We start from the raw sequence: 11,909 nt of genomic DNA, 5'->3' as shown, positions 1-11,909 counted from the left end.
GTTTATACCAGGAGGGTGAAACTTAAACACCACTGGACAATGGGATACTGATTTATTCCCTTGTGGTTTCAAACTTTCTCATAAAACGATCCTGTTGACCATAAAAGATGGAAACTCATAGCATGTGTTCTTTATGATAAGGATCTTTTATTAGGTATCTGTCTCCCTTTTTACATTGTTTTCTCTGGTTTCTTAGGTATCACCAAATCCTGGGACAAAGGAAGTGACAAGCCTGTTCCCCAAGCGACTGATTGACGACTTCTCCAGTGAAGGTAAATATTAAGTTCAATACCGCTCTTTAAGTATCCCAAACATAAAATCAAGCAAAATAAACAAAGATGAGCTTCAGTCCTTTGAGATCTATGAGCCCAATTCCCCTTTTTTCCCTCAAGGGGTATAAGTCCAACAAAAGGGTGTCTTTCCCTTTAAGCCCACCAAACGGTGTCGGGCTTACTGTCTTTATGTTTCGTCCTTCTAATGGGGCGCCAGCTTGGCTCAACCCTGTTATAATAATAAAAAAAATAGGAAATGTTTTATTTGTTACTGTAGGGCTCAGCCACCTTTTCCCGGCTAGCCCTCTGTTTTCCCGAAGTCGCGCTGGCTCCTGGATTGTGCTCCTGGCAATGACTCTTCAGCCGGTATCTCCCAGCTCGGCACTGCTCTCTGTCTTGCCCAGCCAGCTGACATCCAGCTTCTTTTCACCTCTGCTGTTCCACTCAGCTCACCCCGCACTGCACCTCCTTTCTTGTTTTAATCCGGATCTCTTGTCTCCTTACTCTCCCTCTGGGGCTGCTTTATCTTCACCAAGCAGCTGTGCTGGAAATGCAGCTCCCTCTTTTCTTTTGCTGGCTCCTGACGGTTTTCGGTTTGTGTCGTCGTCAGCTCTTTCTCTTCATGACATTCAGACACTACTGAAAAGTCAGAGCAGGCTACCAGAGGGGACACTGAACTAGGAAACAAGAGATCATGGTTCTATTCTTTGTTCTGACACTGATCAATTGTGTGATCATGGATAGGCCATCTAACATTTCCCACTAGGCCTACACAGTGAATTTAATATGCCTGACAGTGGTGTTTTTAGGCCTGTTGCAGTGTTTAAAGGGGCTAATTCCTAAACTTGAAGCAGGGTAGACACCTCTGTGAAGTGCTTTGAATGATAGTCTTCATGCCAATTAGCCCACCTGTGGCACCATACAGACATGGTTATGCTGCTTCCTGTTGAGGAGGCAGTATGGCACGCTTGAACCACTGCTGTGGGGGGTAAATATGACATTAGTCTTTCTTTTCTGCTTCCAAGAGAATATCTATTTAGACTAAGCATGTCTACACAAGACGTTTACTGCATAATAGACTAATTACGGTAAATATTTTGGTATCTACACAGGCACCCCTATTAGGCTGGAGTAAACTAATTATCTCTGTGGCAGGATAGTACTTGTAAATACAAGTACAATCCTGCTGCAGAGTTTTTACTTCATAGCAACACTTGTGTAGACACTACCCTGGCTGGCTGGAGCACAAGGATGCTTCAGGGCAGGGGCTACCCTGGCTAGCCCCACACATTGGCCACCCATGTGCCTCTACCAGACGTTCTTCAACACTTTGTGCTGGGGTGGTGGGGGGAGCAGCCTCCAGGTTGACCCCCCGAGCCCCCCTGCCAGCCGGGGCTGCTCCAGCCTGGCTCAGTGTGCTGTGGTCCTGGGTGCAAATTCAAACACCTGGGAGCAATAAGCTATGGAGTTTATTGCTTCACATTAATTGCACATATAGATGTGCCAACTATGTGCCACTCCAGGCAACTGGAAGTTTGTGTAGTACCTAGCATGCTAGGACTTCAATTTCAGTTGTGTCCTCAGGTGCTGCTGAAATAACCACAATATAGTCTTATAAACTTTTTTTCCAGTCTATTTCTTAACAATTTCAAGGTAATTATGAAATAATGGCAAAGCAGGCTTATTAAGAGCTGTGTGTTGATGCAAGAATTTGAGGTGTTTCTCCAAATGTAATATTGGGTATTCAGTTTTTTTGTATGCATAAAGTATTTTTTCCAGATGACAAGCACAGAATTTTCTTGACTCTCTGGCAATCGTGAAAATTTCTAAGGTTGCTTGAGTAATTTCAATTTTGTGATGAGACTGGTTGCATGGTTAAATTACCTGATGCTTCTTCTACTTACATACAATATACTAATTTACTGCTTATACAATAAAGCAAAATACTGTACATTCCCTGCAGATTATTAAGGAAATGTTAAAGCCACTGCAACAGTTAAGCTTCCAAAAACAATATTGACTACCATCTATTTTATGGTATTCATTCAATGATCTATTAAATAAACATTTAACCAGAAAACAGGAAAGTAAATACCATATTTAGTATGTGCATCATCAGCTTAGAAAAAGATTGCAGCATCCTCTCCTACTCATCTAGCAATGCTGGGGAAATACTATACCACACGCAAGAGAAGGAAGAATTTCTTTCTGATCTCTGCAGGTAAACATTGTTTGTGCAGTGCTTTGGGTATTTATTAAAGGGGTGCAACTTAAATGTGCATCTATTTTTTAACTAAACAGTAATTAAAGTTATGCAAAGTGGGATATTATAGGGCATGACATGAACTTGAAGTGAATTTGTAGGCTCAAAATGCTTTTTGCTATTTGAGTCATCTTCTTAATTTTGTACTGATCTTGCATTTTCCTTGGGAAGAAGACAGCATGATGGTGTTCTAATCAAAGCTATTACAGGTGTAATTTAAATGGAATCCGTATATGACTGAAGCAATTATTATGTGAAATCTTAAGACAAATACTCTGCTTAGGTCTTTGTCATTGTGCTTTCTAATACCACAAGAACAGAATCAGCATATAGCATATCTGCATTCTGAGTATAAGGTAAAACTGGGGTAGCTTTATCGCACTGACTGGCAGTTATTGGCAAATACTTTTTAATGGTCACTTAATGCTACCATTTAAATAATAAACACGGTAAATGCACAAAAATATCTGACCACCAACACCCGAATTGTTGTCATGGTGACATTACATGTCTAAACATACACACATTTCAGGATATGCAAGAAGTAAGAAAGCCCAGATGCTCTTATTCAGGTGTAGCAGTGTATAACACAATGGTTCTTAACCTTTTCAGACTCAAGAGGCACATCTACATGTTGCCCTACACTGACGTAGCAATGCGCTATGTCACCATACAGTACACTATGGCGATGTAATGATCATGTGTATCTACACATGACTGCCAGCTACATCGCAATAGTGCCACACTCACATAGCAGTGAAATCTACCCATGCACTGCATGCACAGCACAGTAACCGTCCATATTGCACCGTGCTTTAGTACTTCAAAAAGGAAGTACTAAAGCAACGTGCCATAGCAATGTCTCCATACGGCAATGTGTAGACCTGCCCAAGGCACCCCTTGTTAGACTCGAGACATCTTTCAGAAAATGGCAGGTTTTAGTTTTCACTCATTTTTTGGACTATGGAAAAATAACAGAGCAATTCTTGTGTTGCAGAGAACTGACTACAGCAGGTCAGGTTTTTAATATTATGCATAGGTGGCAAAAGGCTGGGGATAACAGGGCTCAGCCCCCCCAAAATAGGGGGCAATGGTTAGGGCCACAGGGTAGCCGAGCTGTGGGCTCCAGGAGGCTGCAGCAGGGGTGGGGAGGGGTGAGCACACCACCAGGATTGCAGCCTGGTATGGGGATCACAATCTATTCCATGAAGGGGAAGGGGCTGGGGGGGGGGGGGCAGATCAAGGCCCCCACAGTGAGGGAGGGAGTGGGGCACAGTCAAGGGCAGGGCCTGGGGTGAATGGGGCCCCAGTCTGGCTGGGTGGTAGGACAATTGGAGCCCAGGCAGCTTGTCCGGGGAGGGGGCAGGGGGGGCCATAATGTGCTCCCCAGCAGAGGCCCAGGGGCACATGGCCCCTGGATCTGTGCGGAGGGTGGAGGCCAATGTCATTGCACTTTGTGCTGCATGGCAGTTGCCCCAGGAGTGGCACAATACCACTTGCCTGCTGCCGCTGGGCTGCTCCACGCCCCTTGGAATTCACATGGCATTATCAGATCCAGAGGGTGGCAGTGGCAGCAGGAAGCAAAGCCCAGCCCACAGCAGGAGCTGCCTCCACTCTGCACACGGATCAGAGGGTACATGCTCCCTGGGCCTCTGCCAGGGTGCACACAGTGGTGGGAACACCCCTCTCTCCCACATGTCCCTGGACAAGCTGCCTGGGCTCCAATGTCCCACCATCCAGCCTGGCCGAGGCCCCATTCGCCCCTGCCCCTGCCCCACTCCCTCCCGCACCTCTGGGGCCTTGATCTGCCCCCTCCATGGCCCTTTCTTCTCCCCCCACCCCTTTCCCCACAGACTTACCAGGGGAGGGGGGCATGCATGTGCACTTAACCCCCCCCCCCCCAAATACTTTTTTATCCCTTCTCCTATGATATTATGGTTTCATCTTTGAAATCTCTGGGTTTGTCTTGTGAATTGTGTTTGTACAGCTAACAGTGGTAACATCACATGGCACTCTTTGGAACCCTTACTAAAGCACCCTTGTTGAGAATCACAGGTATAACACTGTTCTTCATGAATTAGTCTGTTTTACACTAGTGTGAGCAAAAGGAAAATCAGGACCAAAGCATGTACACACAGATGGACACGCATAGAATAGTGATTTGTCATGTAGTTGCACACATGAACAGCAGGAAGAATGTAACCTTTCATGGTGTGTACAAGAACCCACTAGAGTGATTTATCTATTGCTTTTTCGTTTCTATAGTGCTCATCTTCAACTTGCCTGAGTACCAAACAAACATGAAAAATTATCTGTTGTTTCTGGTGGGTCTATATAATTTCCTATATGTGTAAAAACAACTTTGTTTTTATTAATATCCTGCGAGGTCTATATCAATGCTGTATATATCAGTGAAGAGGAAGTCACTGAAATACTTAACTCATTCCACACTTATGCATATCTATATCATAAATCTACACTGTGAGCTGCAGACAATTTAAAAGAATTGTATGCCCTCCATACATTTTCTCTTAACTTTTTAGATCTGGGTCCTCAAAAGTTCTTAAACATCTAACTCCTACTTGGGGATCTGTACCTTTTTCAGCTGAATTTGAATAGTAAATATCCCCTTACTCCTTGAAACAGAACTTTATGCTGAGATATGTCCCAATCTTCCCCTATTTCCCAACTGAATCATTGAAAAACATGTATTTACATAGATAAAATACCTATACAGGGCCTAATACTGCACCTTTCTAGAGAGAATTCCCATGAGTTGCTGGAAGCTCCATGTCTGAATGGCCTGCCAAATCCAGGGTATTTGTACTGACAGTAAACTATTGTAGCCCGAGTGGTATGCAGCTGGTAGCCCCTCTTCAGTTGAAGGGATGTTAGAGGGTGTGAGTATGCTGTGGGAATGTGACTGCCTAGCTTTAGGTCAGCTCACCTCCCTCCCCTACAGAGTAGAGCAGAGACCAGGGACACCCAATAATGTTTAACTACTTACAGGTTTAATTTTACAGTGCAGTGTTCAACAAGCTTATAAAACATGTACATATGCATATGTATGTGTATATATACTATTTACAGATGTAAGTTTAAAAAGACAGTAACTCTTATTAAGGAAATCTCAGCTGGGTATGGTAGATGAAGGCACTATATCAGCATAGGCCTTGACCCTCAGTAGTCTTCTAGTTAGCATACAGTCCCTACCCGCAGCAAAACCTCCAGGCCGCAGGCAAGGGAACAATTGACAATAAAACACAAGTTAAACAATAGGTCAGCAGATGAAATCTGGCTGGGATGGAACAAGAGTCTTACACATACATAAGTGAAATTACATTAATAAGATTCAATACATAAGGATAGCAAACACAATGAAAGCAAATATTGAATAAAAGATGCTCTAGCAGGCCCTTAAGCAACTGAACCACTAGCAGGTTAAACAAGGCAGTTCATAATCGTCTCATAATACAACATTAAAGTATGCAAGTTTACAGCAAAGGGCCCAACAATATAAGGATCAAGGACAACAACAATGGTACAGCAGTTGTCCCTAAAAGAAAGGAATAATACCAGGGAAAAAGAACAGGTGCCATAAAGAAACACTATCACCCTCCCCTAGGCCACATGACTAGAATGGCTCAGTGACCACAAAACCCCACCCTAACAAATGGGGCCCTTAACTCCCCCTGCCACAAAGAGGTGTTCTCTCCCACCCGCCTGGTGGGGCTTCCCTTTGATCTCTAAAAGGGGAGGGCCCCTCCTCCCCTGTGGAAATCCTCATCTCTTCCCCTCCTTTGGACTGCAAACCCCTTCCCGGGTAATTTACAACTCCCAGCAGTTCTGGTGGGCTTGGCTCATCTCTCTCTCTTTGGATTGGCTGCTGGGCTTCCCCCCACATCAATGGGAAGATCACTCTGTCCTGCTGCCACTTGCTGCAGGATGGCTCAAGCTGCCTCGTGCAGCTACCTGGCCTGTCAGCCCTCTCTGGCCCCATGCACTGCTCTGTGCACTGAGGGGCTCCTGCCTCTTGCAGGGATGGGGACCCGTTCTGCCTCATGCATCTGCAGGGTCCATTCATCTTGCTCAGGTCCTGTGCACCACTCCATCCACCTTGGGGCTTCTGCCTCTCACAGGGGTGGGGACCCCTGCTGTTTCTGTGCACCAATGCCTCGGCTCCCTTCACAGTGGGGCTGGGATGCAGCTGCTTGCTGCTTGCCACTTAGTGGAAGTGTCTTCAGGGTGCTTCTAGGGCATCTACTCTGCCTCAACGGTCAGCTCCACCAGCTCTTTTGCAGCCCTTCTTCATCATCCCTGGTCGAAGCCACCCATGTGCTGCGCACACGGGCTTTTATCCTTTCCGGAGGCTCCACCCTCAGACTGAAAATGGATCAATGGGAAAATCTGAGGGGTTAGTTCCCTTTCTGATCCTCTTCTTCACCTTGCCCATGGGTCAGGGCGAGGCAAGCCTGCCTCCTCCTGATTGGTGGAGAAGGGAAGTACCCCACCAATCAGCCTGAGCCTTTCAGACTCAAGCCAGCAGGCCAGACTGCTGGTGAGCCCACCGGCCAGCCTGCCACACTATTATTACTGCTCATTGTATTGGGTTGGAATAATATAGTTGTGTACCCAACAGTCTCCCTTCCTTAAATTATCAATATGGTGCCAGATTATTAATGTGACCCAAATATTTTTGAACTCAGGAAAGACTTCTTAGAGGTAAAGTATATTTATTTCACCCCCTAGACAGCTAATATGTAGCTGTTCACAGTCCTAGCTTACGCAACAAGCATCAGAGAGGAATTGTACTTTGCTTGTGATGATACATAGGGCAGAATTCTCCTTCCCTTTGTGAAACTAAATGCCAGTTTTCTAGCCCCACAAGTGGCATTTTTGGCTTTTCTGTTTCCAGTGTACTGTGGATGCATAAGTGTGTGGGCACAGGCTAAACATGCACAGAAGAATACACACTGGCTGTGCTCCCATTGTGAATGCTGACATGTGTCTAAGTCACAAAAGTGTGGCTAACTAGAAACCTATGATGTGGGGAACAAGAAGAGAATTTGGAGGTAGGGGTGTGCATGTCCTGCATTTACATTTCTTTCACTCAGAGAGGATTTAAACCTACATCTCTCTGACTTCCTAGTCCTGTACTGAGTGGATTACTAGGTGAGGAAGCCTGTTCTCTTTCTTGAATGCTTTATGCAGTGTTCCCAATAAGTCTGTAATACAAAACGTATGAATGACATTAGAAGCAAGGGCTCACCCCACCTCTACTGGAACAGCAGCCACCTCCATGAACTATAGAGTAGAGGCTCCCTGTGGCCTTTTTTGGCTTTTTCCATTCAGACTGCATTCCCTTGGCTGCCCAATGAGCCAGCTTGTATAGTTGGGCATTCTATGGTGCACTAGTTAGGTTGCTGTGAAAGGTCTGGGTGCAAATCTTAGAGAGAAGAGAAAACTAGAACCTGAGTTTCCCTGGTCTCAGAAAAGTGGCTTAACCGTGAACCTAGTAAACAACCATTGCCATTGATCTGGACAAACAGCTGCTAGGTGTGCCTTTTTGACCAAATATAATTCTGGGGGCTAATGCAGCCTGTCTGTGTCTTCAAAGAGCAACTAAATCTCGATAGAGCATGCACAGTAAGGAAAAATGTAGCCACGTAAGGCAGTTAGGTACATACATGCAATTCAGGCTGCTACATGATGCAAAGTTTGAGTGACTGATGCCTAAAAACTCTCTTAATAAATGTCACCTGCAAATCTTAGCAGTGAAATAAATAGAAATCTTCCATAAGGATGGTGTTTTAAAATCATTAAGGTGTTTAGATCTCATTAATGGGAGTTAGGTGCCTAAAATCTACCCATAGGTAAATACTATGGGAAGATCAGGATTTGTGTTGTTGTTCCCCGTATTATTAAACTGGTGGGTGAACTCTGCCAAATGGCATTGGAGTGTGGGTTGGGGAGAAGGGCTCCTTTCCATTCTCCACTGGGGGTAGGGGTGAGAAAGGGAGATGCACCAGAAGAGAAAGGTTGACTCTGGATAAAAACAAAACCAAAACCTGCACACACCTAATATCCAGGGTGATCTTAGGAATCTATACACTGCTGTGGCCTTGCCGAAGCTCTGATCTCCTGTCTCTCTGCTCTTTGGCAGGATTGCTCCAGAGTCAAGTTGCCTGGAACTTCCGTGCTGCAGTTGCCCCTGGGCAGGTGTCTGAGGGATTTCAGTTGGAGCAGTATAATGAAAATTAAAGCTGGACAAATTATGCTTGGGGCATTTTATATTCATGCTGCTTCAATCACTTGACAAGATAATGCAGAAATAGGATAAAGGGATTCCTGGAAGGTTATATGTTAGTGTCGGAGCACCAGAGGGCTGCATTTCTATATGCTGGAGACAGTTAACAAGGGGTCTCTACTGGGATTAGAAGGCTGTCAAGAATAAAAGGGAAGGGAAACTCAGCATACATGATACAATGGTGTAAAAGCAAGACAGAAATACTGTGAAGGGCTGATTAGGGGAGTTTAAGCATGGTACCAGAAGTCATGCTTTTAGAAAAAAAGTAGATGCAAGGAAAACAGTTTTTGAGTATCTCTCTGAGAAGGGACTAAGTCAACCACTTTTTGCCATTACTAGAGAATGGAGGCAATTTATTACTACACATCAGAAAAATTACAAGCTTTTAAAGGTATTCCTAAGGAAATCAGTAGTGAAATGTTACAAAGAGCTATTTTTGCTATGAGAGAGAAAAACAAAACAACAGCTACAATTGGCCATCATTCCCTTTCCCATTGCAAAAAAAACCCCTATAAGAGAATTAACAACCAATTCTGAACAAGTTTTACTTAACCTAATATCTTTAGTGATAGAGTGCGAGTGCTGGGAGAGTCATAAATTCCTGAAAGCAATGTCAGGGGAAGTTGTGGTATGATAACACTATCTTATCAGTAGACAATCTGTCTAGAATACATGATGACATGTTTCATGTTTGTTCACCATTTAAAGGCATCCCTGTCAAGTTATCTCTGAATAAATTCTCAGTAAGTCTCACCACAATTACCCTCTAGAAACACTTTGCTATTTCTATTGTGATTCTTTCTTTAGCATCATCTTTCCTAATTTCATGCTCTCATCTCAACTCATTCAGATCTCCTTATAGAGATATCAAGAATATAAAAACGGTTTGAAAATATTAGTCAATAAAACACTAAAATGACAAAGTTGTTTAATATGCTCCATCTATGTCCACCTTAGAAAAATGGTTTTTAATACTTTTTGCAATGGAATATAAAAATGTTACTCTGAAAAACTGACACTTCACTCACTCACTCCAATGACCATAATCCGTCAAAAACTCCAAACAGACAGACATAGCTATTAAGGAAATCAATACATGAAAAAAGAAAGATGAAGCTATTTTTTCATGCTGATGAGGAAGCAGCTTGATCAGCCTTTGCAGGAGGAAGCATTTCTGTCCCCTCACAGCACTGATAGACTCCAGAGGAAGAGTAGGGGAAATGACAAAGCAGAATCAGGACCATAGAGCTTCTCCACAGCTCTTTTTGGGGAAAAGATTAAGCTACAAGAAGAAATGTGAATGTACAATGTAATGGGCTGAGCATCTGACTCGGAATAGGAAACTCCATCAATTCTAATCCTGCCTCTGATAGTAGAACTGCTTCTTGGCTGGAATGTGCTGATTAGGAGGTGATTAAGAGGCAAGGATTTTTTTTCCTCATACCTTTTAGTGGACCAACTGTATAGCTGGCAGAGCTGTTAGACAAGCTTTTGGGCATCAAGTGCCCTTCTTCAGGTCTGAGAAAGAAGCAGATGCAGGCTGATTAACCTGTACATTTTCTTAGTCCAGCTGAATTGTGGATATGATATGCCCAATGTTGGCTAGTACCATGACCTGAATAATGAAAGAACTTTGAAAAAATGAGGAGTGTTATTACTCTACAGACTGCATGCTGGTTATGATCATGAGGGAGAATAAGAACCTTTAACAACTCTCTCAAAGCACCTGGACCTTGGGTATTGGGATAAACTGGTGTTCTCTTGAGATTACCCAGAGAATACAGGTTGTACCCAACATGGGTGACTAGTACCACCTGAGTCAGGGGGGCATGTGCCTCCCCCCCAAGTGGCCAGCCAGCAACTGGGGGGGAGTTCCCCCATGGCCAGTCTTGGGATCGGTGCTCCTGGAAGTGCCAGAGGCGCTTCACCTGGTGCCCCCACTCCCTCGCCGGTGCTCATGGGTGGGGGCACCGGTGCCCCCACCTGCCCACTGTGCCCATTGCCTAAGCAGGGAGTGCTGCCTGTCAGGGGGTGCACCCCCTATGCATCGCTACTGAGATTCAGCACAAGTGAAGGCAATAAGAGTGGGACCTACATGCATAAAACTTCCACTAAATTCAATAAGTATTTTACTTATATCACAAGTCCAGATCCAGGCTCTGAGAAGGTGCTATGTTATAATTGCCCTCAATTAGTGACAATATGTGTTTAAATTTTAACACAGTGCCACTTAATTGTGTCTATTTCCTCAATAAAATGATATAAAAATCCCCATGACTAAGCATGCAAAGCAGCTCATAAAAAGTCTATTAATTTTCATGCCCCATAAATGTAAACCACAATTCACTTTAAGTATGCTGTAAAAGCATTCCTTTTTCAAACTTGAGTTTATAGAAGGCAGAAGAAATGGGACTTTAGAAGAAAAGTCTTGTTTTCCATTCTCTTGAGGACTTCATTATTATTGATTAATAATTCTGGCCTGGTTTTTGGTTTCCAAAATCTTTTCTTTCTGTCTACAGGAACTATTTCTGAAGTTCTACTCTTTTATGATGCTTATTTGATAAATATTTTATCAAACAGAAATCAACTTCTTACAGCCACAGGATGTTCATTTATGAAACCTAACAGGGATTCTGTTTTCAGAATCCCTTCAGAAAACAGGTATGAGTCCCTTGTCCCATTTAAATAAGTGGCAAAATTCCAATTGACATTCAGAAAGCCAAGATTTCATTGTGTTGCCTTTTTGCTACTGCCACTTATCTAAGACGTGATTACTGTTATTTTATTTATTAATATAGCACACCACCACAAAAAAGCTCTGAACTTTATAATACAGTTCAGATAACAGATAACATTAAAATACTGTTTTTTTAAGAACTCTGATCCTAATATGTCGGTATGGTAAGAGACACTGTTTCATTCATCATTGCTCCTTAGACCATCCCTTTCATGCCCTACCCCTTAGGGTTCCAATCCATCAGTTTTGTAGACAACTTTGATGAGTTCTCATACACTCTATTCTCCCTGCTGTTGGTTAATTCTTTCGCTTATATTATTAAGGAGTTTC

At 43.5% G+C, this 11,909-nt stretch overlaps 1 long non-coding RNA gene across 1 annotated transcript in view; it reads left to right on the top strand.

The window, feature by feature from the left end:
- Positions 1-202: 202 nt before the first annotated feature.
- Positions 203-11,909, top strand: part of LOC112551933 — an 18,587-nt gene continuing 6,880 nt past the window's right edge. Inside the window, exon 1 of the long non-coding RNA XR_003096272.1 lies at positions 203-272. This is a non-coding gene — a long non-coding RNA (uncharacterized LOC112551933). The remainder of the gene's footprint in view (positions 273-11,909) is intronic.

This window comes from Alligator sinensis, unplaced genomic scaffold (genome assembly GCF_000455745.1).
Source record: "Alligator sinensis unplaced genomic scaffold, ASM45574v1 scaffold836_1, whole genome shotgun sequence".
Taxonomy (NCBI): Eukaryota; Metazoa; Chordata; order Crocodylia; family Alligatoridae; genus Alligator; species Alligator sinensis.
The sequence above is the reverse complement of the archived record's forward strand: the minus strand, read 5'-3'. Positions and strand labels throughout refer to the sequence as shown.